Here is an 18,222-nt window from a genome sequence, read left to right as displayed (position 1 = left end):
TGGTTTCATTACACCAAGCAAGGTTTATCATAAATCAAGCTGTGGACGTAGAAGTAAAATCATATTTTGGCTCGAGAGGCGCCTCCAACTGAGCCTGTGCACTGATGTCATTTCACTACACCTGTGTCTTGTTATATCGGGGAGCGGTGTTTTCCTAACGCCTCCCAATCACATCAAGAAACACACACAACAGATTATTAAAATCAACAAATCATAAACTTTAATGAAGACATCATCCCGAGCCATCGCAGCTGACGCTTTTAATGAAGCAAAAAACATGCAATTGTCTGCCAACATGAGGTTTTTCGACACGAAACGGCTGCCAGAGGCGTCTTCAGACAGACGTACTGTAGTATAGATAAACATCCCCGAACCATTCATTAGGCTAATAAAGCCTGGTGGATAACCTGAGGCCTTGGATGATGGAGCGGCAGTCATTTACAACTCTACACGATCAAAGTTAAAAAGGCTGTGTGTGTGTGTGTGTGTGTGTGTGTGTGTGTAGGGAGGCACAATGAGCTGGCTGCCAGGCACGGCCTAAATGTACAGTCAGCCTAGTAATCAAGGGTTCCCATGCACAAGACAGTCAACACAGCTGCTGGTGGAGCAGGGAGGGAGGATCAGTTGCTGGTTACTGGCAGACTTGTTTGAGTCAGCCAGCTACACATGAGGTTCAATCACGAAATCCAGCAGAATTGCTTTTTACTTTCTTCTGGCCACCTTCTTTTGTCTTTTTCGTCAGTCATTTGGTATGTACTGTGAATATTTACTCAGTCCATCGTCTGAAGGAATCCAGAGCGGTTTGGTGATGCTCACCGGAAAAGTGACGTGGTGTGGTGATTCAAGTTACAATGATATCTGGAAATGTCTGGAGTTTTTCACACTGTATACTATAGTGGAGGCCGGCTGGCTCACACCACCATTCACCAAATGTGCTTAAGAATACATTTCTTTTTAAAAGCAACATACAGTTTTCACAAAGATTTCAATTATCACCAGTGTTTTCTTATTTGGGATTTGTTCTTAGGTAAGATATGCAGCAGTGGGCCCTGGGTTGGAATTGAGCAACAAGATCTCCAACCTAAACGACAGAATAGACCGTTTGTCAATACCACCCATAACGACACATATGAGCATTTTCACGGCTCACGGTACCGTGGATCGTTCTAAAAAATAGCACACACATCATCATAAATACACGTACGGTTGGCGGTCATAAAAAGGCTGCAGCTTCGGTGAATTTAGGCTACAAAACCACTGACCTAGGTTTAGGGCAAAAAGCGTCCTTGTAAGGAATTATAAAAGACAGTTTAAACTGTAAATAAATGTACATAAATGCAGTTACGTAAAAAACGCAAGTTGTGTAAAAGAATGTGATTCACAAACCATGAGCCATGGAAGTTATGGAAGTTACGTAAACAAGGGAAGTCAATCATGACTACTAAGTCCACAAGACGGCAGTGGAGGACAGTCTAAAACGTAAATGTGAGTCGTGCTGCACGTACAAACGCCTTATATTGACGTTTTTGAGGGGAGACCAGTCTGAAATGGAGTCCAAGCTTCTGGAGTAAGAATTCAGGAGTACCTGGAGTGCATGAGGTGAGCTACCTGGGCACTCCAGGGGTCAATCTCTTTTTTGTGTGTTTTTTTATATCCACTACTGATGCTACTAAATATAATAATTCATTCAGCCTTCACTTCCTGCAGAAGTACCTAGTTTGGAGTCTGTTGCTCTAGCCTCTTTAGACCTTTATTTGGGCATTCTTGACTAACGATATTGTTGAGAATGATCTTTTTGTATCATTATTCTCACTAAAATGTTCATGGCATGATTATTTACAAGAATCTGTAACAACCAAAGATTTTTTCGTAAGTCCGTAGAATCTGATAAGAAACTGGGACATCTCTGCAGCACCACAATAATAAAATTCAGAATAGCTTTAACAAATATTGTGATTCCTGCAACTTGGATAATGCACTTCGACCCAGTGGATGTTTAATATACTGCAAGGTCCAATAAGCTCACTGGAGGAGTTGCTGTGACCCTTGAGGAGCCTGTTACATTGCATTGCAATGAGGGAAGTTAATAATTCCACCAATGCTGACTAAAATCAGTATAATTTGTTAATCATATTTATTTTTAGCTCTTTTACCAACTTCCTCAAAATTACTTCCCTCATGCAACCGCCACTATGTCATTCACTGTAATTTTGGTCGACTGGATTATGACCACAATTTCCTTTAGGAAATGATGACACTAAAAAGAGAGAACACATGCAGAGGGAAAGTTGAATTAAAATGTACTGAGAGACGAAACACAGCCAAAACCTGCTGAGCCGTGAGCACCACATCACTGAAAAATTAAATAATTAACCATTATTGTTTGCAGATTTCCACATTTATGACCTGGCTTAAACAGTGAGCCCTGGACTAAGGTCAGTGTTTACTTCCTCTAGGGCTCTAAAAGGCTTTTCAAAGGCTGTGAAATCTATTAAAGGGAGAGTCCAAGCAGCTGCAGGCAGGAGAAGCTGGGCTGGACACCACCGAAGCCTCCAGTCCAGCAGAATCAACAACAGATTGTCCAATGTTACAAAGCAGCCACAGCTGCTCCTTTCTAGCTCTTCTCCAAATTCACCCATGATTACGTACACGTACGTACACACACACACACACACACACACACACACTGATCACACACACAATAATAAATCAATCCAGGCACGCACACATTTTGCAGTCAAGTCTTTACACATGTGCATGTACGCACGCATGACAACGTGCACAAACAGGAACCAAACCATAAACATATGGTTATAGACCGATATATTAGTCGGCCAATATTATCAGCCAATGTTGGTCTTTCATAGATATATCCGTATCTACTGGTGACACATATTCGAAAATGATGGTAAGGTTAGGGCTGGGCAATATGTGGATATAAATTGATATCCTGATATGACAACAAGTTCTCCAACAGAAACGGCAGAAGAGGTCGTGTGTCAGTACCACAAATTACGGCACGTATCACTGCTCGTGTTTCAGGGCACATATGGACATATCACAACGCCTACAACGCAGCGTTGTACGGTCTGCTGTTTCATTTATATCGTAAAACCACTGATCTTAGGTTTAACTCATAAATGAAATGGATGTATGTCTGGTAAGGCGAAATAAAAGACAGTTTGAACAGTAAATAAATGTATGTAAATGCCGGAAATTAGGTAAAACGTAACTTCAGTTAAAATGGTTTACTTTTATAGTTTACTCCCCTTAGCCTCCTACTGACCGCGGGAATCCGCCCTTTTAAACTTCACTTGGCTGTCAATCAATACTATGTAAGCAAGATGGCGGTGGGCGCATTACAGCAGACGGTGAAATACGAAGACATAGCTCGTTTTTCGCTGCCTGTACATGCGACCTATATGAACTTTTTTGACAGAACAGGGCGGATATTAAACTAGATATTCACTTTGCCTTTCACCTCTTAGTCATAATATCCACAATTCTGTGGATTATTAATCAAAAACCTCATTGTGTAAATATTGTAAAAAAAAAAAGAACCAATAGCCAACTCAACAATGTTGTTGCAGTATTAATCTTGTGGTATTTGGTCAAGAAGTGAGTGATATTTGATCTTCTTCATATCACCCAGCCATACTTGAGGCGATTTAGAAATGCTGTCATCACATAGTGTGTCCAGTAGAGCGCTGGACAATAACGTTAGCTTTTTACTTCTGTCAGATGCATTAACACTTCAAACATAATAAAAGAGGTGTTCTTGTGAAGAATGTGTTTGCGAAGAATATCCTGCCACAGAGCTTATTTTATGCAATGAAGCCAAAATCCAATGCAAAAATCCCATAGGCTAATAGGCCAATAGTCCATCACGGCATTCTAACTTACAGGTCGGGCTACAAAAACATGTGATTTTCTTTCCTCTCTACTAGTAATCAGTAAATTATTCCCCTCTAAAATCAGTATCAATCTCAAAAATCCCATAATTGTTGGGCCCTAATTCCCATACAATGAATACATCTATCTGTATGCATAGCTGCACACACACACCCAAATGTGTTCCCCACATCTTAACATGACAAGGAAGCCAATGTGCAGGAATGAGGAGGGAGGACAGACTGGCGTCCAACTTGAACCTGCTGAGCCTCTGAACAGAGAGAGTTGTTGGCTGACTGACATGGCCCTGAAAGCCTTTCAGCAGGTCAGGTCAGAGCGAAGCAGAAAGACAGATTGAGTGAGTGTGAGAGAGAAATGTGTCTTTGTGTGTGTCAGAGAAACCAAGTCTAGAGCGATTGGGTTAGTGAGAGAAGAATGTGTGTGTGCTGGTGATTACCTGTGCATGCAAGGCTGCACTGCTGCCTGAGTTTGGATTTATACTTCAACTTGAAGTCATGTGTTGGAAGAGGTAAAGGGACACAGTTCACCCTGAACTGTTGATGTTGGGGATAATTTGTGAACAGTCATACAACATCAACTCAACTCAACAAATCACAGCCATAACCACAAATCATCCAACAAGCATGTTTTGAGAGCAAAATAACCCTTCATTCACACATCTGAATGGGCAGAATGGCACTGAAACATTCAAAACACATCACCATTTGTATGTGTGTTTACTGATACAAGCTACTTCTTCCTGGAATATGAATCCATGTTCAAGGTCTGGGAGGGCACTGTGAGCTGTGAGCCGTAGGTAAACACCTTTACCTTGCTCACTGACCCAGTTGTAGCGAGGTGAAGAGCAAACATCCTCACCTTTTACCGGATGCTTGTCTCAACTTGCCAGACAAAGGCACTGGGGGATAGGAAGAGGACCAGAAACGATTGCTTTACTGCTCCCTTCCTAACTCTCTTGCATGTTGTCTTTATTAGGCTGCTTGTGATCAAGGAACACTGATTAAGGGATACTGACTTCCGTTCCTTAAATTAGTCTGTACAGTACTGAGCCAAGGGGAGGGGAGATTATATGTTGGCTTTGTGATAAATGCTTTCTTGGGTAACCCCTTTTGTGTGTTATCTAATGCTAATGTCCAAGAATGGGTCACAAAAAGCAGTTCAGGTGAATGCTTTCTGTCACATTCCTTGTAACTGGAGAGTCACCGGTTAGAATCCCAAGACTGACCAGTCATGGACTGAAGTGCCCTTGAGCAAGGCATCTAACCCCCCTACACAGAAATGCGCTGCCCACTGCTCCTTGTATGGTGTGTTCACTTGTGTGTGAAAAATGATGGGTTAAATGCAGAGGCTGAATCATTGTGGGATTAATTAATAAAGTAATTAATCTTAAATCTCAATCTTAATATTGATCTTAATCTTCAAATATGTTGAGGAAAGTGCACCAAGCCGCAACCTCTGCATCCCAAGAGTGAAGCAAATACAGAAGTGACGTAAACCCCCATTCTTTTTAACAGCCAGTAGGGGGAGATTGTATAGAAGTTTATGAGAAAATGACCTGCCTTCTCACTTGATTTATTACCTCAGTAAAAAAATTCTTTAGAGTTTATAGTCTCAATTACTAGTTTCAAGTCTTCATCAATACAGCATGATGTTCGTTTTGTACATTATGGTCCCAATTTAGAGTAAAATAGATGATAAAGAAGGTGCATGCTTCAGGGTGTGGTTACCTTGTGATTGACAAGTGACAACCTCGGCGACCTGCGTTCAATGTTACTAAAAGACACCCTAAGGCGTAAACTGTTATTTCAGTAACTATATATTGTTTTAAGCCTCTATTTGCTGGATTATCCCATTTATTACTTCAAAATGAATGAATGAGAACAACAGATGCCCCTTGCTAACCAAGCTATCGATAGCATTAGCTAGTAACTTTGCTAGGCCCAACCAGGCTGGTAGTCTGTGTGACCTTCACAGCTCCACTCGTTCACTTGAGGTGTCCAAACCAATAATGCATAACAAGAACTGGATAGAGCAATGGAGACGGGGCTCCATTAAGCCGATGAAAGTTGCTGAGAGGTGCATAAAGCCAAAACAGTTTGATACTCGTGTATAAAATGACCCAGATCTTCAATGACTCGGCCAACTATATGGGGACCATAAAGCATGTGTACCAGAGACTTTCAGTGACCAAGCCAGCTACCTTCCAGTTTAGCCATCTGTTGCTTGAATGGGGATACAAAATTCAATCATGTGGCTCTTCAAGACTTTCCAACTGTTAGCAGTCCGAATGGTTCAAATTCTGACAGTTAAAACAGGTAATTTCATGGGGGTTGGGTTGGTTGCTCAAAAAGGTGCATCCACTCCCAATTTAACTCTATAAGAAAATGTCTTTTTGGACCTAATGGCCTCACGTGATGGATCCAGAAGTTGTAATTCTACGGTTTGACCCATGTCAAATTGTTTTTCCAATGGGTGCGTTCACAGTTGCCACATTCTCTTCTTTGATAAATTCCTATGGGACATTTATATTTTACAACTCCCTTAACTGCACTCATAAAGCAACATAGCACAGCTCAAACTGACAGCTAGTCCTTCAGAATTTCTCCTTTGTCTAATGGTCTTGAAAAGAGTGTCAAGACTGATTACTATCTTGATCCAATTTCTGATAGAATCTAACACTGTTTTGTAATGTCCCCTTGTGAGGAAAATAAGGCATATTTTTCAGAACATATAAAGAAAGAACAGAAATTAATTAGTTAGAAAGTGTTAACCCTCATTATTTGCATGATGTAGATTACGCCAACACAGAATAAAGAATGATGTGTAATAAAGGGCTAGACAAGATGTCACGTCTTACCTTTAGGAAGACAAAGGACCATCCTCTGCATCTATTCATGCGTTCAGACTCCCAAACTCCTCACAGAAACAGGTTAATCTGTAAAGACACGTAAAAACAATATTCATCTCTCACTGGTCTTTATTTTAGAATACATAAGAATCAGAATTAGGACCACAAATGGGCTTCGAAAAAACCATTCCACTGGAATAAAAGATCAGCAGCACAGCAGCAAGGATGTAGAAAGTAAGACTTCTACAATGGGTGCATTTGTACTTTAAATGGGAAGAAAAATATTGCTAATTTTCCATGGAAATCCTTTGGAATCAAGCAATTCAAAACTTTCCAGCTACAGAGACTAGCCTGCAAGACAAGTGGTTTAAAAGAAATTGTTTTAATTGGCAGAGAAGAGAGGAGAAAGACTCCGGATTTGTTCACAAGCAGCTTCTAGGGACTGCAGAGTCTAGTGGCTGCAATCCACACATACAAAACAACAACAACAGTAAAATACCAGACACAAACACACACACATATGTACTAAACCTGGAAGTATTTTTCCTCTACCCTTCTATTTAAACACACTGACCCTCCAGCTGAAAGGTCATACTGCTGCCAGATCCCTTCAGTCTGTTAATAAGGTCTGAGGAGGTCACTTAATGGTGAAGATTATGCCCAGTGACAGAACAACACTCACAGTATTTTGCACTTGCAAGAGGGGCTATAGGTGATGATTTGACAGGTGAGAAGAAGAGGAGACGGCTGATAAAAGGTAAAAAAACTAGACGACAATACCCCTATGCTTGTGACGCCAGTCCAGGAAGGTACAGGAACCCTAATAACAAGGTTATGATGTCCTTGAGTATGTCAAACGGCTCTGCAGAACAGAAGGCCATTCAAACCCCAACATATGGTCCACATCACCAATTACCAAGGTGTGCGTCGATAGGGAGAAGATGAAGAGAGTGGTAGCCACAGACGGAGTTTAAATATGGACAGATGAGGAGACGAGGGACTTTTAGCCAATTTAGAGTAACGACCTCAGGTCAGAGGGACCTATTTCACCCAACATAATGGCTCAAAGTTCCTCCCCAGCCTCCTTTTCTGAAACAGTGGGAAGTGTAGACATCTGAAGTATTCAAACTAGAAAAAAAAAAAAATTACACATGCTATTGGGAGGAAAAACTCCTCAAATGTTTGCCTGTTGGCATATAACAACTAAGAATGTAATGTACTAAAATGGCTTTTAACCAGAATATGCCCTTATTCACCTTATTACAAGGAAATAAAAGGTAAAGAAAAAAAAACAATATATTCAAGATCCAATTTTGAAAATGTTTCTGCCTATTGAAATTTACTATGAAGATAATCCTTGCCTAATAGATAAGGCAAACATCTCTGTCTTAAAGTTGTTTGTGTGTGTTCAATACTTTTGAGACTTTTACATAATTCTATAGCTGCCCAGCAGTGTTCCTTATTTGTTAAATTCCAATTTGGTTGAAGTATTTATGTTTTACGGTCAAAATCCTAAAAACCTTTTTTCCCATGTGACCCAAGATAAATTTCAGGGCGATGACATTGCTACAAATATCATCATCTATAGCTATTGTGCATCATACATTGCTTGTTTGAGGAAGTAGAGACTGAAACAAACACACACAAACTAACAGATGGAGGCATTGTGGGACTAACAATGGCGGACATTCACCCAGGAGTACAGGGTTGGTGTCCTGTGTGAAAACAAAAGTAAATTACATTTTATACATAACTTCCATGGCTAACGTCACGCTTGTAACTACTTCCTTTACTACACAAACATTGATTCTGTCGTTGGAGATCTTGTTGGAACATAGGAATTACCTATGCTTTCTTCAAAGTCACCAGACTCAATTGCTCAAAACTGGCAATTTACTTTGCAGAACACAAGAGCTGTTGGTCAAATGTTTATGCCACCTCATTCGTTGTTCGTGTAATTGTGTGATTTTCACATCACAGCTACTGCTGTGTCCACAGCAGTTTATTCAGTGCCATGATTTCCAAACTTAGCACAGCTAATGGTAACTCAGCTATTGCTAGTGTGCAAAGGAACCTGGGTCATTGCATTTTGCTAAGGCTGAGTTAGCATTTTGATTTCGATTGAAAAAGCCAGGAAAAGAATGCAGATGAAGTCAGCCTTTAATGACAATTACAAAAATTAAAGTTTCTTATGTGGTTCAGAAAAATACAGTATACAGGTGCTAATATGGATTATTTCTTTTGACATTATCCCCCAACTTCTTCAGTGTTGCCTAAAACATGTGACAGCAGTGTGTTGGAGTGGAAAGGCCCAGGCCTCCATGCCGATTTAGTCCCAGGAAGACCCAGATTAATCCTAATTAATTCGCATACAACCATCTCGCAGACAATTCCCATCTACCCCAGGTCACTGGTAAACCCCAGCCTAGCATACGTGCACCAATTAATCCAATGGCTCGAGTCATAGTCTGCTCTCATTTCCAAAAAAGTCAATCAAATTCTGGGTATTCAAGTCCCATAGTTCTCCCTTAAGCATCAAGGCAGAGAAACTAAACTTTGAAAATAGCAGCATATGCATAGGAGCATATAACAGCACTATTCCAGGAAAGGGGCTGACAAAAATCTCAAGTCACAATAATACCATTAGGCTAGAAGGAACTACTCCCCAAATTCCTACCTTTCCACAAAATGTGAAAATGTTCCCTTTGAGCCTGTGAAGACACAAACAATCTGTTGATTCAGTGGCAGAATCCTTTTCCCTAAGCCGCTATTTGCTTTAGCAGTGATGACACAAGCGGAGGAATTTGAGCAATGCCGGTGTATCGTAGACTCATTTCCTCAGACTGAGAGCCATCTCCAGACAGACAAGACAGCAGTGAAGTCTGGTTTATTCCTGTGCCTCTGGCTCCAGGTCAGCAGTGTCCTGCAGACATGTTATACACTCCTTCTATGTTGAGGGCGATGTTGTCAATCACATATACAAACTAAATCCTAGCCGTTTATTCATAACAAGTGGCAAACATGTAATGGCATGAGGCATTCATACAAGGAAACACTTTCAGTCAGTTATGAAGCTATATTTTCCAATGACCTCAGAAGACTCAACATGGATGAAAGCCCATCACTCATCACTTGTTTGTTTTGTCTGAATAATGAGCAGCAGCCAATCACTGGCTTCCAAGACGATAAATTCATGTGAAGACACCAACTATCTTTGAGCATGCCCTAATCCCTGCTCTTTTATTATTTTCTGTAACTGCCTATAGGATTCCAAAGGGCTTACTGTCTCACAAATGGAAGTCTCTCCTAATTGTAAGGGATCAAAGTAGCCTCATAACTGCGCCGCTTTCAAGTAGAAAATGAAAAGCGTGAAAAGCCTGAGCACGCTCTCTCTGCGATGGGATCAACTCAAACTCAAGCAGCCTTGAGAAAACTTTGCTTGTTCAATAGGGGATCAATGCCAAGAATTATTGTGGCACTTTGCCATTTGTGCTCATTCTCCTTTTCTCTTTGGTCCTCCCTGATATTTTCCACTGGCGGGTCAATAATATGTCATGAATTTACATGCTACTAAAAATGCTGTGTGTAGTTTAAAGAGCATTGAAGGGTGCTCTTTTTCTCAAATGATCCAAAGTCATTGAAATGGAATGGGCTTTGCAAGAAGATTAGCAATCTTTGTACCTCATGGATGCCAGCCAAGAGACGTCTACCCGCTCTTCTCTTCACTTGTCTTTTTCCAGCTGTTGGATTTAATGCCAGATATGTAAATTGCTCCTGAAAGTCACACAGGAGCTCATACAGGACCTGTCAGGTTTTAAAAGCCAACCAAAAAAAGAAGCCTGTATCAGATGACATAGGGATATCAACATGGGAGATCTCCAGCGATGAAAGCAGTGGCGTATGGAGAGAGGGAGTCGCAAAAGGCAACAGCGAGGCTAAAACAGGCCCTGGTAATGTGGACTAAACAAATTACAGGATCACAGGATGAGGTAGTTGGGGTTAAAAGGGATGAATGAACTTTAGAATCAAGTCAACCCTCAGTTTTAATCTCATTACAAACTGCAAAACCGCCTGACTGAACTTACCTTTACAGGCTTTTGGAATACTTTGATAAAGTGTTAGGGGTAAAAAACACGGATGAATAGCCACATGCGCAGGCAAGTACACATCCACCCACATACACACCTGTCACCTCATTCTTTTGTGGGTGGATCATTCACTACAGTGTTACTCAAACAGCTTACCCGGAGAAGGAGGAGTTGGTAGAAGCAGAGTTTCAGAGATCACAAAAGAGCTGGTTCTTTGGAAACTAAGCAGTAAGTTGGCTTTATCGATCAAACAAAAAGAACACAGGCTTGAGGGCTTAGTCACAAAGACATGCGTCATCAATAAATTAATTATTAACATGAAAACTATTTGCAAAGTTAACTCTAAAGCTCTTCATCAAAATATAATTTCAGACAGAAGCATTTTCTCAGAGATCACATGGCATCTGTAAAGTTGGGACACCTGATAAGAATCAGTCATGGAGATTTGTCTTTTGTTTATATTTCAGTTATTCCAATGAAATGACAAATGGGCGTCAGAGCGGGCTGGAGCACACAAGACGGCAGCCTTGCAGCTGTTCCTGTGTGCCTTAGGACCGTCACTGTTTGTGTTCCCAGGAGAGGCGGACAAAGCGCTTCCAGGTCGCCCACTAACCTGCCTTCTCATTACCAAAGGTCATCCTGCTGGAACACAATGCTGACCTCTCATGCCAAAGGTTAGTGAAGAGGAGGATGGGGAAGAGGAGTGGGGAAGTTGAGTGAGAGTTAAGACTGTGAACAACCTCTGACTTTCATTTCACCTCATCTTCTGTCTTGGTACCATTTCTCTCAGGATTGGTATTGTTGCCTTGCAAACTACCTCAACTTCCTTGAGATGCTTTTTAAGGCCAAAACCAGCCAGATTCAGATCCTCCAAATAAGGCCCCTTTAAGGTCCTCATCACTCCCTCCTATTTCCAGGTTAAAGCATTTGGCATGTGGCACAGCCCAGGGTGAATGCCTATAGATGGCATTGCTCTTAGATCACAGCAAGCTCATTAGCTCTGGCCCGCTGTTGCATTCACTCAAACCAGACCAAAGACGTGATCGGGTGGAAATTCAAAGAGGGTGGGAGGAGGGAGGGGTGCGAGGGAACAGATATGCTTCCTTGGATAAGGCAGAGCCTAATAATGACTTCCTGTATTTAGCACTGGTGCGAGCACAAGTGCTATCCAAGAGTGCCGTAATGCCTTCGACACAATGTAATCCATCTCTGAGGTTATGTATTGTAGATGTGAGTGTGATGGGGTTGGGTGTATGTTGAAGGGCTACAACATCTGGAACTTGTAGTACATGCCTCTGGAGATTCTGACAGTCTCTCAATTGAGCAACAACCCCCTCTCAGTCCATCCACGCTGCTCCTTCCCTCTCTTATTTGTTTCCTCCATCCTCCATCCTTTACCCCTCTCCTTCAGGACCATGTGAAAACTCCCAATTACCAGAAACACGAAAAGTGCTAACCCTTGGACATGAACTTGGAATATGCAAAACACAGGATCCCTTAACAAGGCCCATGCTGAAATGTGATTGAATGCGTCAGCAGGTCGTAAAAGGCCCCCTCAAGATCAATGTAATTATGAAAGCTTTACGTGGAGGACTTTCCGGACTGGGGAGTGACCGGCAACAGGAGGAGGAGGAGGGTGCTGCCAGCATTATGTTCCAGCAACAGAAACCCCTTTTAACCCAACAAGTGGAGAACAAGCAAGGTCTTCCAGCTGCCTTCCATCAGCAGCTATAATAGACGAGGGGAAAGAAAGACGGGACGAAAGAAAAGAGGTTTGTAACACCTGCAGCAGGGTGCCAGCAAACATTCCTTGGTTCTCCGGCCCCTTGGTGATGCACTCTATAAATCCTTGTGATTAGCTACAGTAGCGGGCCTAAGTGCCACTTAAATCAAACCCCAAAGGAGAAGTTGTTGTGACCTCCGAGCTTGGAAATGTGATTTAGACCCAAGTGATTATTAGAAAAACAAAGCTAGTTCTGTTTCTCTAATAAGAGTGGAAGGAAGGAGGAAGGATGTGATGGAAGTGTATGAGAAGGAAGAGTGAGCGTGACAACAGGTTTGCAATTATACGCCATTATTTGAAGAATTCATGTGAATCAGGAGAAATAACTACCTGTTATTAAGCAATTAAGGTAACTTCAACTAATAGTAAGTCCATTATATGCTTCAGTATTCTTGGAAGACTTCACACCAAAACAAGACACAGATGTGCATATCGGAGCTAAGCCAATGTTTTCATATAGTGAATGTGAAATCTGTATACTTTGTGGAGTCTGCTTTTGCTCCAGTATCTAAATATGCTCACAATACGCCCCATTTATCATGTTCTCAAAGCTTATCCCACTGGACAGCATTTCCAGAAAGTGACAGATGGGAGAGAGGGAGTAAGATGTAAATCAGATTCAAAATGATGTCACTGAAGAATCCAATCCCTAGCATACCGGAGTTAGGTCGAGTGAACAAACCATGCAGGGCGCACATTACTGCGTCCGGGGAGCTCTGCAGGGGGGTTAGGTGCCTTGCTCAAGGACTTCAGTCCTAGACCTGTCAGTACCGGGATTCGATCCAGCGACTCTCCAATTACAAGCCCGATTCCTAACCTCTAGGCCACGGACTGCCCATAATACTGGTAAGAAAATTACAGTAACACAAAGTACAGTACATTATAACTATTAAGATGCCAGAGCAAAAAGAGAAAAATGTTGCAAAACAGAAAAGAATTAAGAGCATTAAGGCCTATTTCCATCAACTGGCTTGGAGCGAATAAACTATGCATTGTAGTTTCTTCAGAAGTTGCCAATATAAGTGATTCAGGCCAGTAATCTGAAAGGAAACAGGGTAGAAGAAGCAGAAGTTAAAAACCAATGTCGTCTTGGCCATTGAACCCAACTTGAATTGAAATGTGGGGCCAAGTCTTCAGGAACTTGGTTAAATTGAGTAATTTCATGTCAGCAAGGATGGATCATTTTTCATGTTAGTCCAGGAAAAAAAGAAATGAATATATTACCCAAGAAGAGGACAACAGCAGAAACAGCTGATAGATCATGTAAACAGTTGATTTTCTTCCCCATTGTATACCTGTTTTTTTATACTTTGAATACAATTAATTGTCTCAGAGATGCATTGTTTTTAAATACGTGGTATCATCTTTTTGGCAATCTTATGCCGTGGTAATCACAACATTAACCCGAACCACAGTCGGCCATTGAATGAAAATGTGACCGACCCCAGAGACAAAAACCTCCATAAATCACAAATAAGTCGATCAAATGAAGCAGCAGGCCTGACTGTAGTACAGAATCTCCAGAGGTCTATAAAGCACTGTGCTTTCGGGAACAGAAAAGATGGCAGAGCTCTGGTCCAACCTGCCAGAGTATTGTTGACAGCTGACGTAGACCAGACCCAACTGCACACTTTGACTCGTAAGATAGCAAACGGTATTTCTACATACAATCTGTCACTAGGATTACACTCCAACATCAATAACATAATATTACTACCTCTAGACCTTTTACATAAAGTGGCCAGTCGGTATGTATTAATAGTATACTTAAAAGTGCCACAAACAGCAGGAATAATTCAATTCCTTGGGTTTTTTTATGGTAGAATTAGCACTGTGAGAGCTAGGAGTAGCATATTGTTCCTGGTAATACGGGTATATTTTTTATATGATAAAAGGAAAAGTATTTCCCGATAGTGGCAACATTCCTACTTCTTGACATAGATGTCAAATCACTGCATTCAAAACCTACTGAAGTTAAAGTACAAAAGTAACAGCAACAAAATGTACTTTAAGTAAAGTAGAAGTACTTGTTATGCAGAATGACCCACGTAGATTGTTTTATATATTCTATATATAATGTTGGAGAATTATTTTTCATGCATTTATGTAAGCAGCATTTTACTGTCGTCAAGGTAACCACTAATTATAAAAACTTGATATACATTTATGTGGTTTAATTTATAAAAATATTTATGTTAAATCTTGATGTTAAAAATAACTTAAGCTGGATGCTAAATGTAGTGGAGTAATAATTACAATATATGCCTTTAAAATGTAGTGAAGTAGAAATAAAAAGTTAAAGTCAAGTAGACATACCTAAAAAATGTACTTAAGCACAGTACTTGAGTAAATGTACTTAGTTACATTCCACCACTGACATTTGCAGTATCATATTTATTATTTTCTAATACTTCCATTTTTCACTGAAGAGTCAAGAGTAAATTTTTTGTATTTGCCAAATATTTAGATTTGCACTTTACACTACACTTTAGATTTATGTATATAGAATTTAAAAAAAAATCATATTTTCTATTTTTTTTTTGGTACTGTGTCATATTGTCAAAATTATTGTTTCTGCAAAAATACCCTAAAATACCAGGATATTATTTTAGGGTTGTTTGGAGTACTATAGAGAAATAGAAGTGTTAATGTGGAGTCAAGAGAAAGAACAATAAACAGGGAGCAGTACTACAAAAAACCTTAAACACATAACTGAATGAACAAAAACTGTGTGTTCATATTCACAAAGTGCCAGGAGAGGAACACAAGGACAGCTACACAATCATGCATCCATTCACACACACACACACACACACACACACACACATCTGTAGTCAAACACTCCACAGTGAAATCCTCTCGACTTGGCCTTGACAGCTGAGGACATCCTGTGAGAGGGCTCAGGTCTGCGCTGGCAGCCAGGGACGATCAAGCGTAGAGTCCTACAGGGTGACGTCAGACTTGCCAAGTCATGTGCATTCATCTGTACATGTAAGGGCTCTCATGCTCTCAGAGACGGAGCTATCTGGCTTCAAGCCCCGTGTCCTAATAGGACTTGGTTTCTTAATACGACAGGAAACAACTAACTGGTCCTAAGTTAACAAACACACAAAGCCCTTTTCATATGCAGGAGAGTGATTATTTGTGGGGAGGTTTCTTTAAAACGTCTGTGTTTCTTCTCTCTAAATCAAGTTGACACCACCAAACATTAAATCCAACCTTCTCCCATTTAACTGAAGCGGTTTGATATTTAATTATATAAAACTTTTATGTCTGGTGGGTGAAAACTTTAGCACACAGGAAATTAAAAGTTCTGTTTCCAGTAAAAGTAGTTTGTTTGGCATAAATGATCTCTGGGAAATGAGATGTACCAAAAGTTGCAATGACTGAAAAAAAGTAAAGACAATCTGTGTTGATTATACAAGCAACATAGCATAATAATTTCAACTGTAGCTTCCTGGCAATAAAAACAGGACTGAGAAATTTATTTATTTTTTGCTTTTTGTCAAGACAGGCCCAAAAACAATTTTAAAAGCAAAATAAACAGAAGAAATAGCTAAGTACTTAGTAATTATTTTGTCTCTTGAATTTGGCAGCATGCCTGCTAGAGTAGTTAGAAACATTAGATTTAGATGCAGATAGGTAGGTGAAAAAAATGAACCAGTGCGATAAGTGTGATTTTATTAATTGTTTTTCTACATTTTGGAAATAAAAAAGCACAATTGCAGATGATATAGGCAACTACAAATAACTGTAATCAAACTGTGTCTAGGAGGTTTGACAATGATAGATAAAACTTTAAAATAGATCATATACAATATGTCAATTATTTTTATTTACTGACACAGGAAAAATAATTTGAAGCCATTTTGTTCATTATTTACTTTTTTTTTTAAAGCAAAATGCAAAAACATCAACTGGTTGTGCCTTCTCAATGTGTTAGATTGTTGTTTTCTACAAATCTGAACTGAAGATCTTTTTGAGACTGGTGATGAATAAAGTTGATGACAAATTTGTTGGTCATTAATTGATTGAATAATAAACTGATTGGTCATTCATCTCCAAAGTGTTAATTAGCATATAATTAGTAAACAAAGCAAAAGTTACCAACACTTAAACATGATTTAAATGCTTCTTGGTGGAAGAAATCCACAGAGTTAAAGTCGATCATTTGTTAACAGAGTTGGTGTGATGCTGTCTCTACAGGAGATCACTAATGCAACAAATGTTTTTTTTTATATTTATATTGGAGTGGTTGTTTTGCTGTGTGCTGTGCTTATTTTGTATATGCACCTGCAACCTAATGGCACCCAAAGGTCAAGAAAACAACCTGCCAATTGTAACTGTTGAAACCCAAACAAATTGAGAACATATTTGGCACATTGATAATTGATGAAAATAACAGTCAGTTGCACTCCTACCTTTTAAAAGAGCCCGACCGACTTGGCCAATACAGTAATTTTTTTGATCTTGAATAAAAATGAAAGACCTTTTTCACTGTGGATTGTGCAGTGATTTTTCACCACTCTGTAAATGTACCCAGAGAGCTATATAAAACTTTATTCAATACTATTTAACACTGACATTATAGTTGCTGTGTAGACTGATTTGTACATGCCCTCTTTCAATGAAAAATTGAAAGAGGGCTTTTAAATTGTTATTATTTTTTTCTTCTTCTTTGTACTGTTCTATGTTTGTATGTTTGTTTTTGATGTTGGAAAAAAGGAACATTTTCAGAAATAAAGTACTTAAAAATATATATTTATTTAACATTGTTATACATTATTATATATTATACGAATATTGTATTACATCATCAGCAATTCTATAAATGATAACTGAAAAATAAAGAAATAGAAATAAAATAAATATAGCTCAATGAACATGACTAGTGTTCAGTTTCAGACAATTGCCTATCGACTGACTAAAAGATTAAAGATTAGACAACATGCCAAGCAGCATTTTTCTGCATTATATATTGTGTAAAAAAAGTTTTCATAACAACACATTTCAGACAGCATATACACCGATACCAACAGGCCTTTGATAGTCCAACATCAGTCAAACGATATACCTGTCAGGCTCTACTTTTTAATAAGGGATTCAAGTAGCAGAATTTTGGAAAATGGAATTGTAAGAAAAGAAGTAAAAGTAAAGAGGGCTTGAATTACTCAGTTGTGCTCAGAGTTCAGGCCCGTGTTAAAAGCAGCTCCGTACATTCTGCCTCCACCAAACACAATCATACAGCGCGGACCACAGAGACCATAGTGGGGATTGAGGAGTTGCCAATACCCCAGCGAGTGCCATTAGTAAATATACCCGAACACAGAAGGCAGGCAGGCAGCTCTGCCAGAACCCTCAGCTCCCACAGCCCCGAGCCTGAGACTGGCCAGGGTCACAGCCCTGCACTGTTCACAGAGCTGCTGCGTCCACCAGCCACACACAACAACATGAGCATTAGTGAAACACTGTACTAAAAACAGAGAGCTTTGAAGTACTGCTCCTATTCAATCTACTCCTTCCCCCGCTCCAAAGGACGCTGCCAAGTAAATGCAAGCCAAATGTTGCTGTAGTTCAGAAACTTTGACATG

At 40.0% G+C, this 18,222-nt stretch overlaps 1 protein-coding gene across 1 annotated transcript in view; it reads right to left on the bottom strand.

Annotated features, from left to right (window-relative positions):
* disp1 (dispatched homolog 1 (Drosophila)) overlaps positions 1 to 18,222 on the bottom strand; it is a 109,680-nt gene that overhangs the window by 72,479 nt on the left and 18,979 nt on the right. The window contains exon 3 of the mRNA XM_059355786.1: positions 6,770 to 6,847. The gene's annotated coding sequence lies outside the window, so the exon portion shown is untranslated. The remainder of the gene's footprint in view (positions 1 to 6,769; positions 6,848 to 18,222) is intronic.

The sequence above is a fragment of the Centropristis striata genome, chromosome 18 (assembly GCF_030273125.1).
Source record: "Centropristis striata isolate RG_2023a ecotype Rhode Island chromosome 18, C.striata_1.0, whole genome shotgun sequence".
Classification (NCBI taxonomy): Eukaryota; Metazoa; Chordata; class Actinopteri; order Perciformes; family Serranidae; genus Centropristis; species Centropristis striata.
Note: the sequence above shows the minus strand (reverse complement) of the source record. Positions and strands in the feature narration are given on the sequence as shown.